Source organism: Montipora capricornis, chromosome 7, assembly GCF_036669925.1.
Source record: "Montipora capricornis isolate CH-2021 chromosome 7, ASM3666992v2, whole genome shotgun sequence".
Classification (NCBI taxonomy): Eukaryota; Metazoa; Cnidaria; class Anthozoa; order Scleractinia; family Acroporidae; genus Montipora; species Montipora capricornis.
Genome location: NC_090889.1, coordinates 17,565,036 through 17,585,035, shown reverse-complemented (window position 1 = coordinate 17,585,035; position 20,000 = coordinate 17,565,036).

Here is a 20,000-nt window from a genome sequence, read left to right as displayed (position 1 = left end):
TGAACTCACCCCCTTGTGAAATATTTCAGCACGACGCGTTTCCAACCGAAATACACAGTACCTCTTTATTCTCAAATGAGAAAACGTAACGTATATAGGGGCCGCCCCGGAAAAAGCACCTGTCTAAAAAAAGACAAAAACTGCAGACAAGTTTAACAAGAGTGGAGCTTATGCATATATATACGGTAGTTAAAGAGCCAGCCAAGCAGTCTTTTTCGTGGACGGCTTTATAAGAAAATCCAAGGGACAGTTAGGCACACTGTCTTTTCGATGGACGAAGTTCGAAAGTAATTGAAATTCCAGTAAGGCACAAGCATTCCTGATGGAAGACGCAGTTAAATAATTTAAAGGCCAATATGGCACAGTTAGTCATTTTCATCGACGACGCTGTCAACAACTGAAATGCAAACATGGCACAGTCACTTCGATGGACGACACGCGCACTTGAAAATACCAACATGACAGACCTATTTCGATGGACGACGCAGTAATCCAATACAAATGGCAACATGGCACAGTCATTTTCATGGACCACACAGTAGGAGGATAAAACGACACTCGCGGAGAAAAACCTGTAGATCGTATGGAAACGTTACAATGATCGAGGAACTCCAACACTAACTCCGCTCTTGAGTGTGGTGTAAAAATAATATCAAAATTGCCCACCATAACCTGCTTCTTCCCTGTTTAAAATTCATAACAAGGGCGATGAGATAAAACCGTGAGGGATACCATACTCATAAACATTGAATTTATGATGGTATGCAGCAAGATTTTTCGTTACCAGAAAATCAGTTTGATAACTTAAGACCGTAAAGAATTACTAGTACTACAGCTCCAAAGACTCAAAAAAGAGAGTGTAGTTCTCAAGACAGACGAGCGTAAATTATGCCTTGTATGATTTACTTCGAAAGAAATTGTATTATTATTCTTGTGCTGTCATCACAGTATGAGTAACAGACACCAAGCAAGCTCACAAGAGGTCACAATCAGGTAGTCTGAAACCATGGCAACAAGGACACAATAATAAGACAGTGTGTCTATTTCTCGAAACGGACGAGTTTAAAACATGCCTCATTTGGTTTACGTCTAAAGAAATTGTATTATTCTTGTGCTGTCATCGCAGTATGAGTAACAGACACCAAGCAAGCTCATGAGAGGTCACAAACAGGTAGTCTGAAACCATGGAAACAAGGACACAATAATGTTCTTTTTGTCCAAACTGAGAAGAGTATATTGTTCCTCTGTAATTTACGTCATGACTATGAGAGCTACCGTTATTATCCGGTTTGAGCGGTGTTGTTTCAAAAGGCACCAAAAATTCCATTTTGTCAGTTTTCTTTGTCAGGTGGCTTTACACATCTACGGAACTCGAACCGATCTTGCAAACTGTATTTTTGACCGAGAAATTGAATGCACGAACTTCGCAAAGCGACATTTATTTGATATTGTAATGAGATCAAAGATGCAACACCAGAGAGCACGCAGTCATCACAGCTACAAAGTTTCTCATGATAATCACAACATGCATGAGCTGTGTCAAGTGGCAGAGGTGAAAACCCAAAATACCCCATAATAATTTCCCTTTTACACCTCTTTGATTGCACATAATCCCGCATTACTGAAGACAAATGTTTTCTTGCCTTTGATGTATCATACGACCCCACAAGCTTGTAGCTTTAATTTTTATCGTGTTTAAATAAAGGTCATCCATCCATCCATGAATGGTAATAGATGTGAGCTTTAGAAGGAAGACCATCTCTACCGGCCCTACTGGCCTCCCGAAAAGTACTCTTCCATTGTACAAGGCAGCCCTATATGAATTATTAATATCTTTTAAGTCCAGACTAACACCAAATGTGACTGCTGCAAAGACAATCCTGAGTTTAGATTTCCCCAAGGTAAGGCCATAAATTAGAGGGGGTATTGGGCGTGAAATCGTGTAAATACCCTGTTGTCGGCCTTGGACAGGGCACCTATAGGTTCATACTGCTCTTTCCCCATTGCTCGGCTGAAAAAGCTATAACACAGTGAAATGGTCTCTAATGTGCCAAAAACAACAGTAAATGGAAACTTTGTTCTCTCCTTCTTTAAGCTTTCCACCAAGAGAACCAATATTTCATTTAGTTTATCCTCTCCTCTGTCTGGTCTAGAGGATAATAAGAAATAAATATTTGGTCGGTCAGGGTTTCTAAGGATTTCAACTGGATTAACCATGCCCAGGGACTCAATGATGTCAGTTCTGATCTTTTTGGTAGCAGTGGCTGTGCCACCAAGCAATGGCACTTGTGAAAAAAGAGCGAAGTTCGTGTTGCTAACTTGCTAGTTACCAAGGATCAAGGGTCTTAGAGCGCAAAAAGGTAAATGAAACATAGTTATCAAAAACTATGTTCAGCCACCTGAAGTAGCTTTAAATACCCGTAAAACGGAGCACCGTCGACCTGAGGTTTGTCAGTTGAATTGCTGTCATGAATTATCGACGTTAAATATGTTTACTTTACTTTACTTTACTTTACTTTACTTTACTTTACTTTACTTTACTTTACTTTACTTTACTTTACTTTACTTTACTTTACTTTACTTTACTTTACTTTACTTTACTTTACTTTACTTTACTTTACTTTACTTTACTTTACTTTACTTTACTTTACTTTACTTTACTTTACTTTACTTTACTTTACTTTACTTTACTTTACTTTACTTTACTTTACTTTACTTTACTTTACTTTACTTTACTTTACTTTACTTTACTTTACTTTACTTTACTTTACTTTACTTTACTTTACTTTACTTTACTTTACTTTACTTTACTTTACTTTACTTTACTTTACTTTACTTTACTTTACTTTACTTTACTTTACTTTACTTTACTTTACAGTGGTTTCAACGAGACCTTGAGATCCACGTTTACGGCTAACCTCAAACTACTGGAAGTCGTGTTACTAGCGCTTGCCATCACGTCAGTTCGAGGGTAAGTTTTCACGTTTTCAACGGCGGAAGGTAGGTTTTCACGTAAGTAATTTACCTCAGCTCTTTATGGCGTGGAAGTTACGTTATCCCACGTATAAACGGGGCACATATAGAAAGCAACTTCTTATCTTTCATTTCATGAGAACTAAAGAATCAAAAGAGCAATGGTTTTATTTTTTTCGTTGATTGAAACATCAACGCTGAGCATCGAGGAAATTCAATATGGCGCCCTCCGCAGCTTTGTTCTTGTTTACTTCAGTCTAAATTCCCGAACTATCACAACTTTTAATGCCAAACCGCAAACCTCAAACCGCAGTTTTCGGTTAGCCGTAAACGTGCATCTAAAGGTCTCTAATGGCGCTAATTTACGAAAGTAAGAAAAGTAACCTCAGAGCATTATGGAAGTGGAAGTCAATTAACACCAGCGTGAGAATGTCCTATTGCCTTTCCAGGAAAGAATACGACGTCAGAAACATATTATGTCAAATTGTTATCCCAAATTTTGGCAAACTGGAAAGATTTCACTTATGTTAGCTGGCAATCATATCTATATTTTTTACTGAATTTTCAACTTTGCTGGCTCGTTGAAAAACGCCCCGACATCCCTGACTGAGTTATATACTTCTTAAGAGTCTTGCTTGCTGGAATTGCAGAGCGGGTATTTTTTTTACCCAGGAAAGTTAAATATCAACGAAGATTGAAATAGAATGACACGGCTGATGTCCAGGACATCGCAGGATTAAAATTATCAAAAGTGGTCGTTGCTGACCATGCTTCGAGCAACCGGGGCCAGGTGTTTTAAAAGAACGTTAATTTAGAGCATAGAAAACATTCCGAGTTGTTCTGATAGCCCAAAAGAATTGAATCCACCCTGCACATTTGAAATAACAAACTAATAATCCAGATAAATAGAAAAGTGATGACAAAGACACTTTTTCGGATTCCTCACAAACGTAATGACATCAACGAACGTAAAAACGACGGCTAGTCATCCAATTCAGTAAAATCCCGCGTGTAAGAACCTAGAATTTAAGAACCTGTTGGGCTAAAATTTTCATTTTAAATCCCTTTTCATAAGAAACCTATTTAGCCTAGGATTTCAATAGTTTCTTATTTTACAAAACTGAAGGCACAGATGAAATGTAACACAGCATTTACTGGGCACTGCAGCATGAAAGACATGCATACAAGTACTTTGGAAATATAAATTTACTGTATGGTTATCTAAACTGTATTCTGGATAATTATTTATATACAGGAACATATTTCATATCACGTATGCCCTGTAGTAGTTATCTGTGCTTCTCGATGGTTCCCCTATCAAATTAAGAACCTAATAGTATTTACACCTAAGTAGCCTAAAATCTCACTAAATACCATTTCTGTAAGAACCTATTTGGGCTAAGTTTGAAAAATCTAGGTTCTTATACGCCAGTTTTTTTCTGTACCATAATTTGCAAACGACAAATTAATTAATTTCTTTTATTTTCACCAGTCGTTTCTCAAGACAATGAAGCGTCGGGGGACACTGAGAATCGGTTGAATTTGTAACTTTCTGCAGCATTTGTCTGCCAATCTATCGATTTCAGCTGCTCAGCCGAAGCTGAAACCTCCACATTTACAATTTTATAGGCAGCCTGTTTTCGAGGACAGCAGACAAATGCCGTTTGCAGCCTAAAGCGAGCGATTAGTTCTTGTGTAGACTTTCGAAAAGTCCTTCGTCGTGTCATTTAGATGGCTTAGATCGCTCGCTCATCCGCTTTGCGTCCGAAAAATCACGCTTCTCTCGACAAAACATTTTCTCCTGGGATTCTCGTGAGGTCGACTTGTGGCTAGTCTGCAATCGTGGTCAAAAGTTGTTGGGAAGGTTGCAGGCATCAGTTCACTTCGCGTAACCCGATAACCGGCAGGTCTTTTCCACGGGTGGCGGGTAACGACCAATTCAATTTAATATTGAACTCCATAGCAGACTCTATTTCCTTTTAATTTCACTCCTGTAAGGGCCACTGAGACGATTTTACTCGTCAATGGGGAACCCCACAGGAGTGAGGGTTAAACACTAACAAAAGCGTACGTAGCAATCACCCTGAGCAATACCTGAAAATGTCTGCAATAAAAGTACAATGAGCAAATCTGAGAAACAGTGAGAAACATCGGAAGCGTCTAAAGGAAAAGTGCTAGCAGTGAAAACAACGTACCGCTTCGCAAATTTATCCGGACGAGATTTGGAAAAATACTTGAAAGGAAACAATCAAACAAGAATGTGTATCAATTTAAAAACCAGCATTTGAGGCCGATGTCCTGTACTGTAGTTACAGGCTCCTTTTCATTTCGGCAACCGCACGTCATTGTCTCTTCGGTGAGTCCTTCAAAATAACTCGTAAAACCCCGGACGTTTTAAAGGCTGCATCATTTTGAATGAATAAAGCTTAAAGAAACGTCTTCCTTGACATCTGCGCCAAACATTTTGAGCTGGACGGCTTATGTTTGGTATTTTGACAGATACTTTTTTATTTTGTCACTCTCAGATATAGGCGTGTACAAATGTGTTTTTGAAAAACTCTTAGTCTGCACCTGCTCGGTTAAGAGAACTTGCAATTTGATCAGTACAGAAAAAGCGACTTTTCAATGTGAAAAATGTCGGATTACACTTCAGTAGGTAAAAACCATCAGATCCACTTCTTCCTGCCCCAAATGATATTTTCTTGCGGCATAAGTAGTGTCGTGAATATCAGCGAAGCGGGGAAAGCAAGATGTGCATCACAAGAACTCCAGAGGCGGTGTATCTCGATGGGGGTACTGCCATGTATGGGCTATATGCACTGGACGAAAAAATGGATTTACGAGGGTAACCAAAGTACAGCAAAAGTGTAGCAAATACCACATTTGCAGAAATTTGCTCAAATTTGCTGAAGAGCAAAGATTGATATTGCACTAGATTTGCCACCCATAGCAACGGTGGTAAATGCCACATTTGTTTAGGATTTGCTCCTGTGTGCAAAGGTAACGTGTGCGCGCAAATTTGGAGGTTATTTACATACTGATCAAATGTAGATGAAAATGTCTTTCTTTGAACTGTCTTTACACATGACGCAAATTAGCGCGCAAATTTGCTGTTTCGCACACCTTTTGCTCCTGTCGTAAAAACGTGTAAACTCATTATTTTAAGCAAGTTAAAGCAGGGTTGGAAATGTGAGCGAAATGTTAAAGTTGAACAGTGTTTGCTTATGGTAGTAAAGGTGATCAAAATCTTATTTTATTGATCATGTTTGCACATATTGGAAATTACAGGCAAATGTTTATCATTGAACCAGATTGTTTTATATAGCAAATGTGAACAAACTCTTAGTATTAAACACGTTTGCTCACGCAGCAAATGTTGTCAAAACACTTATTTTGAACAATTGTTCCTGGGTGGCAAATTTGATCAAACTCTAAATTTTGGGAAATTATGCTTGGGGCAGCAAATGTGGTCAAAACCTAAGTCTTGAACAAGTTTGCTTGGGGGCAGCAAATTTGATCGAACTCTTACTATTCAGCATGTTTGCTCAGGTAGTAAATATAAACACAGTCCAAGTTTTAAGCGAGTTTGCTTGGGCAGCAAAATGTGTAAAACTCCTACTATTTACCGGGTTTGCTTAGGTATAGCAAATAAAATTACAGTCCAACTTTTGAACAAGTTCACTTGAGGCGGTAAAATGTGATAAAACTTTTAATATTGAGCATGTTTGCCCCGATAGCAAATGATTTTATAATGAAAGTCCAAGTTTTAAACAAGATTGCTACTTAAACACATTAAAGAGAACCAGTGACATTACATCTTATATGTTCAAATGATTTTTAATTCTTTCTATAAAGCAAATTTACCGTGAACATAATTATCTACTAAAAACTGGGGGTAAAACAATAACAAATTACAAATTGCATATACATAATTATACTATATATACACCAATGAGATCTTTTAATAGCCTATAAGAGAAATATTCATTCTCTAACATATTTTGAATAGGCTTTTTCAGAGTTGCCTCAAACCTGTTTCAAAAAGAAGCCTTTTAGGTTTGTGGAACTCAGAAATCGCCTATTTAACCCCTTCACTCTTTGACCAATTTAATTAATTGTGACAAGACAATTTTTTCACTCAAACTGTTAAATTTGAGGATGAAATCCTGTTAGTGTAACGTTACCATTCAAATGCAACCCGTTTTGGCAGACCTCTTGCTTAGTATTATTTCTTGGGACTTTACATAAAGGAATTTTAATTCTGGGGGAGTTTCTCCTCTATTAGGAGTGAAAGGGCTTATTCTTTCTACCAGTTTATAATTCTCTTAAATATAACAATTGGGTTAACAGCATTTTAACAACTAATTTAGATAGCTAGTAAAGTGGCATTAAAGGAAAAAATATATGTATATTAATGTTCGAAAAAGGTGAAATTACACTAATGAAAATCATGGAAATTTTCAGCATCCAAGTCAGAAATAAGCAGATTTAAACAAGGCAGCTCAAGAAATCACCACTCAAAAGTATTCCAAATTGCAATAATATACTTGTCATTGCACAGTAGTTGCTCATGGTATAAGTAATACCTTTGGTTTTATACCGTGTACCTACAATCATGGACAGAAGTTGTTGAGACACATGAAAATTACCAACTTTTTTCTTTGGTGTAAATTCTGCTTTCGCCCCTCGTGAAAGGTAGCCTCTCCTTTCCCCTTTTTCAATGTTGGAAACAATTAAACATCCAAGAAGCCTTTTGCAACATTGTTTGGGGGAGAGGGGGTGACCACAGATGAAAAAGATGTTTTCATTTGAATACAAAATTCTATTGTTTGTTCGAAAGTGTTAGTTTTGCTAAATTATCTCAACATCTCTGGCCACGATTGTAGTATTTATACATTTCAATCGAACCTAAAAATGTACTGCTGCCTCTCATTGCTCCCCGTCGCTGAGGCCATTTTCTGCATGGTTAGACCTACTGGTACTTTACAAGTTACATCGAACTGTATGAGGTGTGCTACCCGCCAGTTCAGATGGAAAACACTACAAATTAGTACACTATAACAACACTTAATTGCATGCTTACCCTACTTTACAAGTTACATCTAACTGTATGAGGTGTGCCACCCACCAGTTCAGATGGAAAATACTACAAATTAGTATACTATAACAAATTAATTGCATGGTTAGACCTACTTTACAAGTTTTATCTAACTGTTTGAGGTGTGCCACCCGCCAGTTCAGATGGAAAATACTACAAATTAGTCCACTATGACAAAAATTAACTGCATGGTTAGACCTACTTTACAAGTTACATCGAACCCTGTATGAGGTGTGCCACCTGCCAGTTCAGATGGAAAATACTACAAATTAGTACACTATAACAAAAATTAACTGCATGGTTAGACCTACTTTACAAGTTACATCTAACTGTTTGAGGTATGCCACCCGCCAGTTCAGATGGAAAATACTACAAATTAGTACACTATAACAAAAATTAACTGCATGGTTAGACCTACTTTACAAGTTACATCTAACTTTTTGAGGTGTGCCACCCGCCAGTTCAGATGGAAAATACTACAAATTAGTATACTATAACAAATTAATTGCATGGTTAGACCTACTTTACAAGTTACATCGAACTGTATGAGGTGTGCCACCCGCCAGTTCAGATGGAAAATACTACAAATTAGTCCACTATGACAAAAATTAACTGCATGGTTAGACCTACTTTACAAGTTACATCGAACTGTATGAGGTGTGCCACCCGCCAGTTCAGATGGAAAATACTACAAATTAGTCCACTATGACAAAAATTAACTGCATGGTTAGACCTACTTTACAAGTTACATCGAACTGTATGAGGTGTGCCACTCGCCAATTCAGATGGGAAATACTACAAATTAGTACACTATAACAAAAATTAACTGCATGGTTAGACCTACTGTACAAGTTACATCGAACTGTATGAGGTGTGCCACCCGCCAGTTCAGATGGAAAATACTACAAATTAGTACACTATGACAAAAATTAACTGCATGGTTAGACCTACTTTACAAGTTACATCTAACTGTTTGAGGTGTGCCACCCGCCAGTTCAGATGGAAAATACTACAAATTAGTATACTATAACAAATTAATTGCATGGTTAGACCTACTTTACAAGTTACATCGAACTGTATGAGGTGTGCCACCCGCCAGTTCAGATGGAAAATACTACAAATTAGTACACTATAACAAAAATTAACTGCATGGTTAGACCTACTTTACAAGTTACATCGAACTGTATGAGGTGTGCCACCCGCCAGTTCAGATGGAAAATACTACAAATTAGTCCACTATAACAAAAATTAACTGCATGGTTAGACCTACTTTACAAGTTACATCTAACTGTTTGAGGTGTGCCACCCGCCAGTTCAGATGGAAAATACTACAAATTAGTATACTATAACAAATTAATTGCATGGTTAGACCTACTTTACAAGTTACATCGAACTGTATAAGGTGTGCCACCCGCCAGTTCAGATGGAAAATACTACAAATTAGTCCACTATGACAAAAATTAACTGCATGGTTAGACCTACTTTACAAGTTACATCGAACTGTATGAGGTGTGCCACCCGCCAGTTCAGATGGAAAATACTACAAATTAGTACACTATAACAAAAATTAACTGCATGGTTAGACCTACTTTACAAGTTACATCGAACTGTATGAGGTGTGCCACCCGCCAGTTCAGATCGAAAATATTACAAATTAGTCCACTATGACAAAAATTAACTGCATGGTTAGACCTACTTTACAAGTTACATCGAACTGTATGAGGTGTGCCACTCGCCAGGTCAGATGGAAAATACTACAAATTAGTACACTATAACAAAAATTAACTGCATGGTTAGACCTACTGTACAAGTTACATCGAACTGTATGAGGTGTGCCACCCGCCAGTTCAGATGGAAAATACTACAAATTAGTACACTATAACAAAAATTAACTGCATGGTTAGACCTACTCTACAAATTACATCTAACTGTTTGAGGTGTGCCACCCACCAGTTCAGATGGAAAATACTACAAATTAGTACACTAGTGTATAACAAAAATTAACTGCATGGTTAGAAGTACTTTACAAGTTACATTGAACTGTTTGAGGTGTGCCACCCACCAGTTCAGATGGAAAATACTACAAATTAGTATACTATAACAAATTAACTGCATGGTTAGACCTACTTTACAAGTTACATCTAACTGTATGAGGTGTGCTACCTGCCAGTTCAAATGGAAAATACTACAGATTAGTATACTGTAACAAATTAGTATCACCCAACTAGTGGACTAATGCAAATCCTGCATTTTGATTGGCTACTCTTTCGTTTTATTCCCTAATAAATATTTCTTGCATTTCATTTTCTAACTTTGTTATTGCCTTTTCTGGCCGACTAGTTGGGTTTAACCAAAACAATTAAACCCTTCGCCCTCAAGGGCCACGGGTCATTAGCCCATTTGGCTTCGCCTCATGGGCTATTGACCGGTAGCCCTTGTGGGCTACGGGTCTAATTGTTAAATAACTCCATGGTTAGACCTACTTTACAAGGTACATCGAACTGTATGCGGTGTGCTACCCGCCAGTTCAGATGATGGTACTTATATTACATTGACCTTTCAATCATTGCTGCCATGTGCAGATATGTCTATTGGAAAGATATCACTTATACTTATGTTACTGCTTAAGATTGATGTGTTTACGATTGAAAGATGACTGACAATTTTCTCAGACTTAAAGGATAGTGAAACCTTTCTTGATTTTACAATGTAGTCAAAAATTATTGAGAAACTGTTCTTCTGTTACCGGTAACAGAAGAAGTCACTGATTGTTGCACTGAAGATCTCTTGCTTGCGTTTAACCCGTTCATTGTGAAGGCATTCAACTCTGCTATAATTACCTGATGTCTGAAAGAATTCACTTCAAACAGTTAATGTCATAAGATTAATTTCATAAGGTGACTATCCAGAATCACAATAAAACCTCTACCCTCCCAAGTATTGACATAAAGACATTGATCTACATTTGCATCACAATTCACAATCAGAGGACTGTCTGCTTCTTTCATCTCAAGAAATTCCCTCCAATTAAATTTCAATGCACAATTTCCTTCAGCACTGCATCTTGTGGTTGAGGTACATGTAGGCCCTAGAAAACATTCACACTAGTCAATCAATCAATCAATGCATAAGCTACATGTACATTTCAATGAATGATGTAACACAACACTTTGCCATTCATAAGCAATCCTCTAGTGTAAATGAACCTGAATAATGAAGCTAAAGGAATTGCAAACTTATCTGGAAGCCTGTGACAGCATTCCATAAGTGTCCACATTTCCAAATTGATCATTAATTTTTGTGCATGTGATTAAATCAATAATAATTATTGATTTTTAGTTTTTCATGATTTTTTAAAGGAATTAGTGTTTGAGGGCTACTACTCAAAACAACTTTGGTATATCACCTATAAATTGCCCTTCTTTTCTTGGGTCCCTGGCCATAAAGTACTAAAAGCATGATATTGTGAGTTTTACCATATCCAATTAAAACAGTGGAGGAATCATGCAGAAAACTGAATGAGAAATAAAAATTCCCCAGGATGTCCTTTTTGTATTGTTACTGCATGAACTAGACGAAGAACTGTGATGCGTACTTTGTCTAGTTCAAACAGTAACAACAAAAAAGGACATCCTGAGGAATTTTTATTCCTCAAAACTTTTGTTTTAAATTTTAGAGAGCCAGTTCTACAGTACATGTACATGTATGGTAGGTTTATAATCTTTCATGAGAAATTCTAGTAATTTTTATGCAATGCTTTTGAGTAGTCTACTTGTACCATGGAATACCACAAAAGACAATTGGATTTTTTTGTAAAGGCTTGCATACACCTGTACATGTACATGCAAACAAAATACTTAAGTGACAAATACCATGTGATAAAGCTTTGCAAGGCTGCTGCCTAACGGTCGCCTGAGGTGCCTTATTTGCGAGCGCAGGCAACCAAATTTCTGAACAAGTAGCTTGAATGTGTGCCTCACTTGATTCATCACCACTTTCTTGTAAATATGATCCCCGCTGGAATTAATCAATTCTGGGCTCTTGAAAAAATAACTTGGGCTACTAACTTTTAATGTTGAAAGCTTTATATACCAACTCATAGGAAATAGTTACATAATTATATCCTTGCAAAAGCAATGTGGTGTGCAGTAGCAAGGTTTGGTGCAATACAGCTGCATGTACAGTTATTATTTCACAGTCTTCCCTGCATTCTGATTGGCTACAATTATATTTTATGGTTTGGTATAAAAGGCTTCAGTTACTAAACATGTTACATTGTTTGGACATGAGATACAAGTGAAGGTAGACCATGTCGCACGAAAATACATGTACAAGTGACAAGTAACAAGTGAGAAATCTCTGTATACCATGTCATATGAAATATTTACATACAGTATATCCTTGCACAAGCAATGTGGTGTGTGCAGTGGCAAGGTTTGGTGAATAGCTTGGTATAAAAAGGCTTCATGATACTAAACATGTGACATTGTTTGGACATGGGACACCAGTGAAGGTATACCATGTCATAGGAAATTTGGTATTCGACCAAACCTTGCCACTGCACACCACATTGCTTGTCCTACGACATGGTGATGAATGAGTAACCATACATGTAGAATACCCGGGCCACTATTGTGTTCTACTAGCAGTGTTGTTTGAAGAACGAGGCGTATAAAAATACATGCACTGTAAGTGGCAAATAAGGGGACAGATATAATGGGCTGTGACAGGAATGCGGAGATATCATTCCCCTTTCCTTATTATTGGTATTGTTTTAAGTGGCCTTAATAACATTACGTGAAATTACTAAGGGAGTGCATGTGTAGGTCTGCAAAAGTAAAAACTGCCCTTGCAGGGGGAGGGATGGATGATGCAAGTCTCAATGAATCAGCAATCAAACGTGTTATGAAAAAGCAAGGCTATTCTATACAAAATTTAAGGCATTTACTTTCAGTTGTATCAGTATTAAGGTGACCTACCGAAAACTCCTTCGGCAATCTTTTGCCATTCGGCCGGCGCTCTGGAATCTAGCTGTTCGATCCGCCACCCTTTGTATTTGTTCCAAACGTTCGTTGAACTCCGTTTCCTTTTGGAAGAAGGCCTGTATTTTTGCCACGAATTCTTTATCGATCAATGCTGCTGGCGTTGGCCGAATCTCTTGCTCGAACACCGTCTCTCAACTCCCTGATCACAATCCAGTAAAGCAGGACGTTACAAGTCGATCAAAGTCGATCATCGAAAACGTAGTCGATAAGTCGATAATACTCGATATTTGTCGATAATTGTCAATCGACAAGTTTAATTTGTCGATAAAAGTCGATAATCACAAGATTTTCAACTGAATATCGATTTTATCGACAAAAATGCTGACACATTTTTCAATCGCCCACGAAAATGTAAACAGCTGTAAAGTAAATCCGTATGGCAATAAAGTTGAATAAAAAACTGTAAATCAATAAATAAATGTAAATCGGTAAAATAAAGTCTTGGCATAGCCAATCCTGTTAAACTGTTCTTTGCAACTGTAGCCTCGTCTCCCGCCACAAACCTTTTTTTTTTGTATTTCCGATACTTGTCGATTGAAATCGATCAAAGTCGATCAAAGTTGATAATCACAAAAAATTGTGTGACCGACTTTTATCGACATCCGATATTTGTCGATTGATTAGTATCGAATTTGATCGACAACGATCGACTTTTATCGACTATCGAAATTATCGACTTGTAACGTCCTGAGTAAAGCTTTAATAAGCTTACGTATGAGTATAGATTCAACGGTTCCATGTCAAGCAGCGAGCGAAGTCTACTCTCGCTAGGTTTCTCTGGTGGTATTGCAATTAGCGGGAATCGTGGACCACAGGCAGCCCAAGCTCAAAATGTTAGGAGTTCAGTGTAACGTGACATATGCCATATTACATAACTACGCGAAACGTGACTCCCGCCTTACAGCATATGGAGGTATTGTGTTACAACGGTTTGAATTTGTAAAGGTTTGTATGGGAAGGCAACGGCTTTGCTGGAAAAGCCAATTATTCTTATATTTTGTGAATAAAATCTACTTACCCTGTTGCCGTGTTGTATTCTTTGTTGTTTGCCAGCTTCGCAAGCCGATCTAAGCAGTGGAAACCCACAAAACGATAAGTCGCCGAAATCGCGTTAGATCGGCTTGCGAAGCTGGCAAACAACAAAGAATTCAACACGGCAACAGGGTAAGTAGATTTTATTCACAAAATATAAGAATAATTGGCTTTTCCAGCAAAGCCGTTGCCTTCCCATACAAACCTTTACAAATTCAAACCGTTGTAACACAATACCTCCATATGCTGTAAGGCGGGAGTCACGTTTCGCGTAGTTATGTAATATGGCATATGTCACGTTACACTGAACTCCTAACATTTTGAGCTTGGGCTGCCTGTGATAAGACTGGCGTGTATCTTTGTGGCGAACTACTGTAATACTATAGCTGGTTCCCGACGTTATGGTGTGAATGGTCGTAGCCCTTTCTTTCGGATTTCGTCGATTTCGATTTCGTACTGCCATTTCACCCACATAATGTCAAGGAATCGCCGTAAACCTTAGTTGTCCAACAACGGAAATTTGAAAGAGGAAAGAACACATCGCCCGCGCGAATTTCAAACCGTCGATAACCGATTCCATTGTCACAAAACCTCGTTTCCAGGGTCTTTGCCGGTATTTTGGTCGTCCCTCCGTAAAGATCCTGGGAACGAGGTTGAGTTTGAGGCAATTTATGTACGAAGGCCCCACCATTGCTTGGTTTTTGTGGTAGGACGTTGCCGCTGATGAGATTCAACAGCTCCCGAATACCAGTGCAGTTTTCGTTTAACAATATAACGGTTATCTAAAAATTGAAAGTTTACCGCAGCAGTAAAATGTGTAACAAATATCATATGCACACTGCCTATGACAAGAAAATGAAGATGGTGTAAATCTCCATTATTTGCTCCCAGGCAAATATGAATATTTATAGGAAGGAAATTTGCAAATTTGCAACGAAGTCATATTCAGGCAATTCATTCCTTTTTGCTCCCATTGCAAAACAGAGTAAATTAAATGCAAATACACGTATTTGGATCCTTTGAAAATCAGTTCAAACAATACCGCAAATTATTGGTTTTTCGACATGTTTGCTTGCATTTGCGGTTGTGGTCGAACTGCTATCTTTACGGAGAGGCAAATTTGAGCAAATCTGTGGAACGATAAAGATTTGCATCCCACGCAAACGCCAAGCAAATTTGCAGTATACAGTTACATTTCCTTAACATTTGCACACAAATTCCTATAAAACAAATATCCAAGTTTGCGCAGACTTTACCTGTCAAACCAAATTTAAAGCAAACTTAGAGCCCTAAATTTCCCATACATTTGCTCATTTGCAAACTCGAGTAAATCCAGTTTTTCGTCCAGTGATGGGTATGTGCCACTGTGAAGGGTATGGTTTTAAACTCTAGCATAGGGTATATAAATCAGAGCGTTTGGGTCTAGAATAGGGTATCATTTTTCACGAAACTGAGCAGTTGGTTGAAGATTTTATCTAGACTAAGGAAACTAGGAATTGCTACTCGAAAAATATAAAAAAATTAAATCGGCAAGTTTAAATTTTCACGACTCAGTCTCAACAGCGTTGATAGATGACTATCATAAAACGCTACTGGATATTATTAACTGTCAAAAATCGGGATTCAGACGGAAATCGGTGGTATTAACACTGGTTAAAATTAAAGAATTTAGTGTCTTGATAATGCGTACGTACGTGTTTGGCATTGCTCAGCATGTAACCAGTGACTCCGGCCAGCGACGCGACCAGGATACGGGGTTGAAAATCGAAAACCCGTGTCCAAAATTAGGACTCACTTAGGGCTGTTCTTTGTGACGGCAAGAAAGAAGGTGGACGGTTTTGTTACGAAAAAGGAGGAGGACTGGTTTTTTTGTGACTTAGAGAAAGAAGGTAAGTAGTTTTTTTTGATGATTGCATGTAAGTAATTACCACGTGGAACATGTGGGCCTTAAGTATAAATAAATCCTTTTTTAAGAGAGAAGCGATTGTGGTATAAGGTTTTGTTTTGGCTTTGCTTTAGACTGTAATGGTGACCACAGTTTCTGGAAAACAGCTGCTCTAGGATAGGAGTGGTTTGGGGAGTTTTCTCTGGTATAGGGTAGCAAAACCCAGCTGAAACTATCTCTGATATAGGCTAAGGGGTCCAGGGCTCTAGCGGCACATCCCCACCCAGAAATTCATAAAGTACCCCCCCCCCCTTTCCCCCGGGCGGTGTATTACCATCCGTTGCGTTCATGTGCCCCACTAGCAACACACGACAACATCGAAATCGAAGAGGCCACTAAGGGAAGAATGGTAGAGTCCAATAAACAGCTTCATGGGCGTGAATTTGGTATGAAGTTTTAAGCTTCTATAAGTTCAACTTTTACCGCCTACGAAGCATTTTGGCTGCAGCTGATGGTCTAAATCATCCATACGGATGTGGAACTTGGAGTACACATTTGATCTTTTCAGTATACACAATTTTTGGCTCCTTTCGAGACACTTGAATTTCCAGCAAATTGTATGACATTTACTTGAATAGTTCGTATCAAACAATCACCGTACGCGGACTGTCTTTTCAACCAACGTTTACTGTTTATGACCAAATTTGTCTCTCATTTTGAATGCTCCTCAGTACAGCTGTCCTTCAGGACTCTCTTAAGCCTTTTTTGACTAATAAGAGTTGCAGCCTGAAAAAAGGAGTATCTGGGGGTTTTAGTGCTGCGTGACATATCGAAATGTTTCTCGGTTCGATTTACGGCGGTTTCAAATCGCTTGAAAAGGCTTCTCATTGTACGTAAGAAATAGACCTAATCGGCTAACTCAATGTTGTACCCAATTCAAATCTCCCGAGATTAAGATTCTTTGTGTATTGTATTTGCATTATAATGTACCATTCATATTTAAATGATATGGAAATGCCTGAAACAAAACGTTTTTTTCCCAAAGGGTTTGAATTGGGTACAACATTGAGTTAGCCGATTAGGTCTATTAGAGTTTCTACAGAGTTTCTCGGGGAAATTATATTGCCAGATAATCCATATTTTTGGAGCTGAAAGTTTGCTTGCCCGTCAAGGCGATGGCCTAAATTGTTTTCAAGATAGCCGGGAATGTTACCGTACGTTTAGAATTTCTGGTTGTGTGAGTAAAACCGCTTCAGATTTGTTTATTATACTATTATTGCAGACACTTTAAGGTATTGCTGCCTGGCGTTTTGTAAGTGTTTAAAGGAAATAGAGCTTGCTATGGAGTTCAATTTTAAATTGAATTGGTCGTTACCCGCCACCCGCCCAATTCAATGTGGTCGCCACCCGCCACCCGTTACCCGTCATCCGCCTCTTACAACCCGTGGAAAACACCTGCCACCCGAAAACACTGCCCCGGTCCATGGACTACCCCGACGGACTACCCCAAAAATACTATTTCAAGTGATTCAGCATTTAAGTCTAAGCACCCATTTTAAAACAGTTAGATCTCATATAAGTGTTGCACCAGTTTCACTTCCTTTACTTGACGTAGTCGGCCAAATGGGTTGTGCTTAGACTTAAATACTGTTGACCAACGCTGTTTAAAATGGATGTTTAGTCTTAAAAATAATTGTGACGCTGCCTTACGACCAATAGCACTCACTTGAAATGGTATTTTGGGAGTAGTCCGTTTTGGGTAGTCCATGGACCGGGGATCAGTTTTCTCGGGTCACCAGTTTACTTCACACCTAATTCGATTATTCTCACTATTGGCTGAAGTATTTGGGAAATACCAAGCTCTTGTGGCTCCCCTCCCCCATATTCAATGTTGGAGTTCTTCAGGCAAGAAAAGTCACCATTTTTTTCCCTGGAAAATCGAACATTGAAAAGGGGGAGGGGGGGGGGGGGGTATCTGTAAAATGAAGCTACCTTCCCAACACTTTTGTCCAAGAATTGTCTGAAAACAACTGCAAACAGTTTTTGGCGTATAACACAAAATTTACGGAAGATGTGCAGTTGTTATTCTCTATAATTACGGTCCTACGGATTATCGCTATTGTCGTTGTTTTTGGGCACAATTCTCAGGAAGGATTTCGTGACACAATATTGCGTTACAACAGTATCTTAGGACCGGTACAACAATGCGCATTGAAAGCTGCCCTTTCTCCGTAAAATTGCCGTTCTGTTTCATGAAGTTCACCTATTAAAAAGGTGTTGCAGCGTACGTAAATTTGGTATCTAGAGGTAAAATTCCTGCAAAATATACAAAATATTTAGAAGACAATTGACCTGTTAATGATCGACGTATTGTTCTTTGTGTTACTCCCACAATGGTAATATAGCAAAGATTTATGTTGCCTAATGCAAACCTCACCAAGACATGGAAACCATGCGTTTGGAACTGAAATTTGTTGTCATACTATGCTTCTTCCCGTTTTATTAAGTAAATGCATTTTTAGATGGCCTTCAGGTGATGAAGCGAGAGTGAATGGCAACCTATTGACGTATAATGAACACATGCACGCGTATTGATTTCCCGATAACACTTTAAAGTTACACCATTAGGCTCTAAATTTTTGGAGTTTCGTGAATATGAAGTTCCATAGAGTCTGACATCACAAGAAGCAAAGTATAAAACGTTACTAATCAAAACGAATACGAAATGTTGCATTTGTATGTCATGCAGCGTAAAAGGTTGCATCTTGTTAATTATCTTCTTTAATATGTAATTAAGTGAATACAGAACGGTGTCGGCACACAGTACTCCACAAGTATATGGGAATTTTCGAGGCCAGTGCGGTACGTTTCGATACAACTTGAATGGTTATGTATAGATTTAATACTGCGAAGTAACTGATTGTGAATTTGTCCCTTGAAATTCCTTCATTTTGAGAAATTCCTTCATTTTGAACAGCACTTCATTCTATTGCGGGAACTTAAACTTAACTGATTACTACAGACGGTACGTAGACGATACAATTACCGCAATGTCTTGTGAATCAGCTGCTCATGTTTTCCTTGATGAATTAAACAGCATTCATCCGTCTCTACATTTCACCATGGAAATCGCGACCAATGGTAAACTACCTTTCCTTGGAATGCTTCTGGATAAGAATGGTTCTCGGATATCAACCTGTGTCTACCAAAAACCAACTGACAAAGGCTTATTACTACACTACCAGAGTCACGTGGACCATCGTGATAAGACTGGCCTGTTTACGACCATGCTTAACAGAACCTATCGGTTGTCCTCAAGTTGGCAATTATTCTCTGATGAGTGCGAAAAGCTCCAAAACATCTTCAAACGCCTTAAATACCCAGACGACCTAATTAACAGAACTGTTAGGAATTTTGTCGTCTCTGTTCAATCAGATGCCCAGAAACCACCACAAGCGCAATACCAAGGAAAAACCGCCCGTATTGCATTACCGTACAAAGATCAGAAGTCAGCTAACGTGCTTAACAGGGACCACGCAGGGGGCGGGGCTGGGGGGGGGGGTTTATTCCCCCCCCCCCCCCCTTTTTTGGCTGATTAAATCACAATATATTTTTTTTTACTTCAGTAGACCAGGTCTGTCTTTTACAAAAAGAAGGTACATTACATTATTTCATGTCAAATATGCGGCCCTTTCAGCAAACGCAGCCTTAATCTGATTTGCCCATTTCGATCCAATTTAGTTTTTCGAGGGTTTTCTCGTACAGACACGGCCAGATGAGGCAGTTTGTCGTTAGGTTTGTTCCTGAACAGACGATTACATTTTCGCTTGCGCAATAGTGGTATTTAAACTCTTGTTTCTACTTTCACTTGTTCTTGGATCCGTGTTTCTCGACGCTGTTGGTTTAGTTGAGTACGAAGATGAAATTTTATCACTCATGATAAGCTTGAATGTTTTACGAGACATCT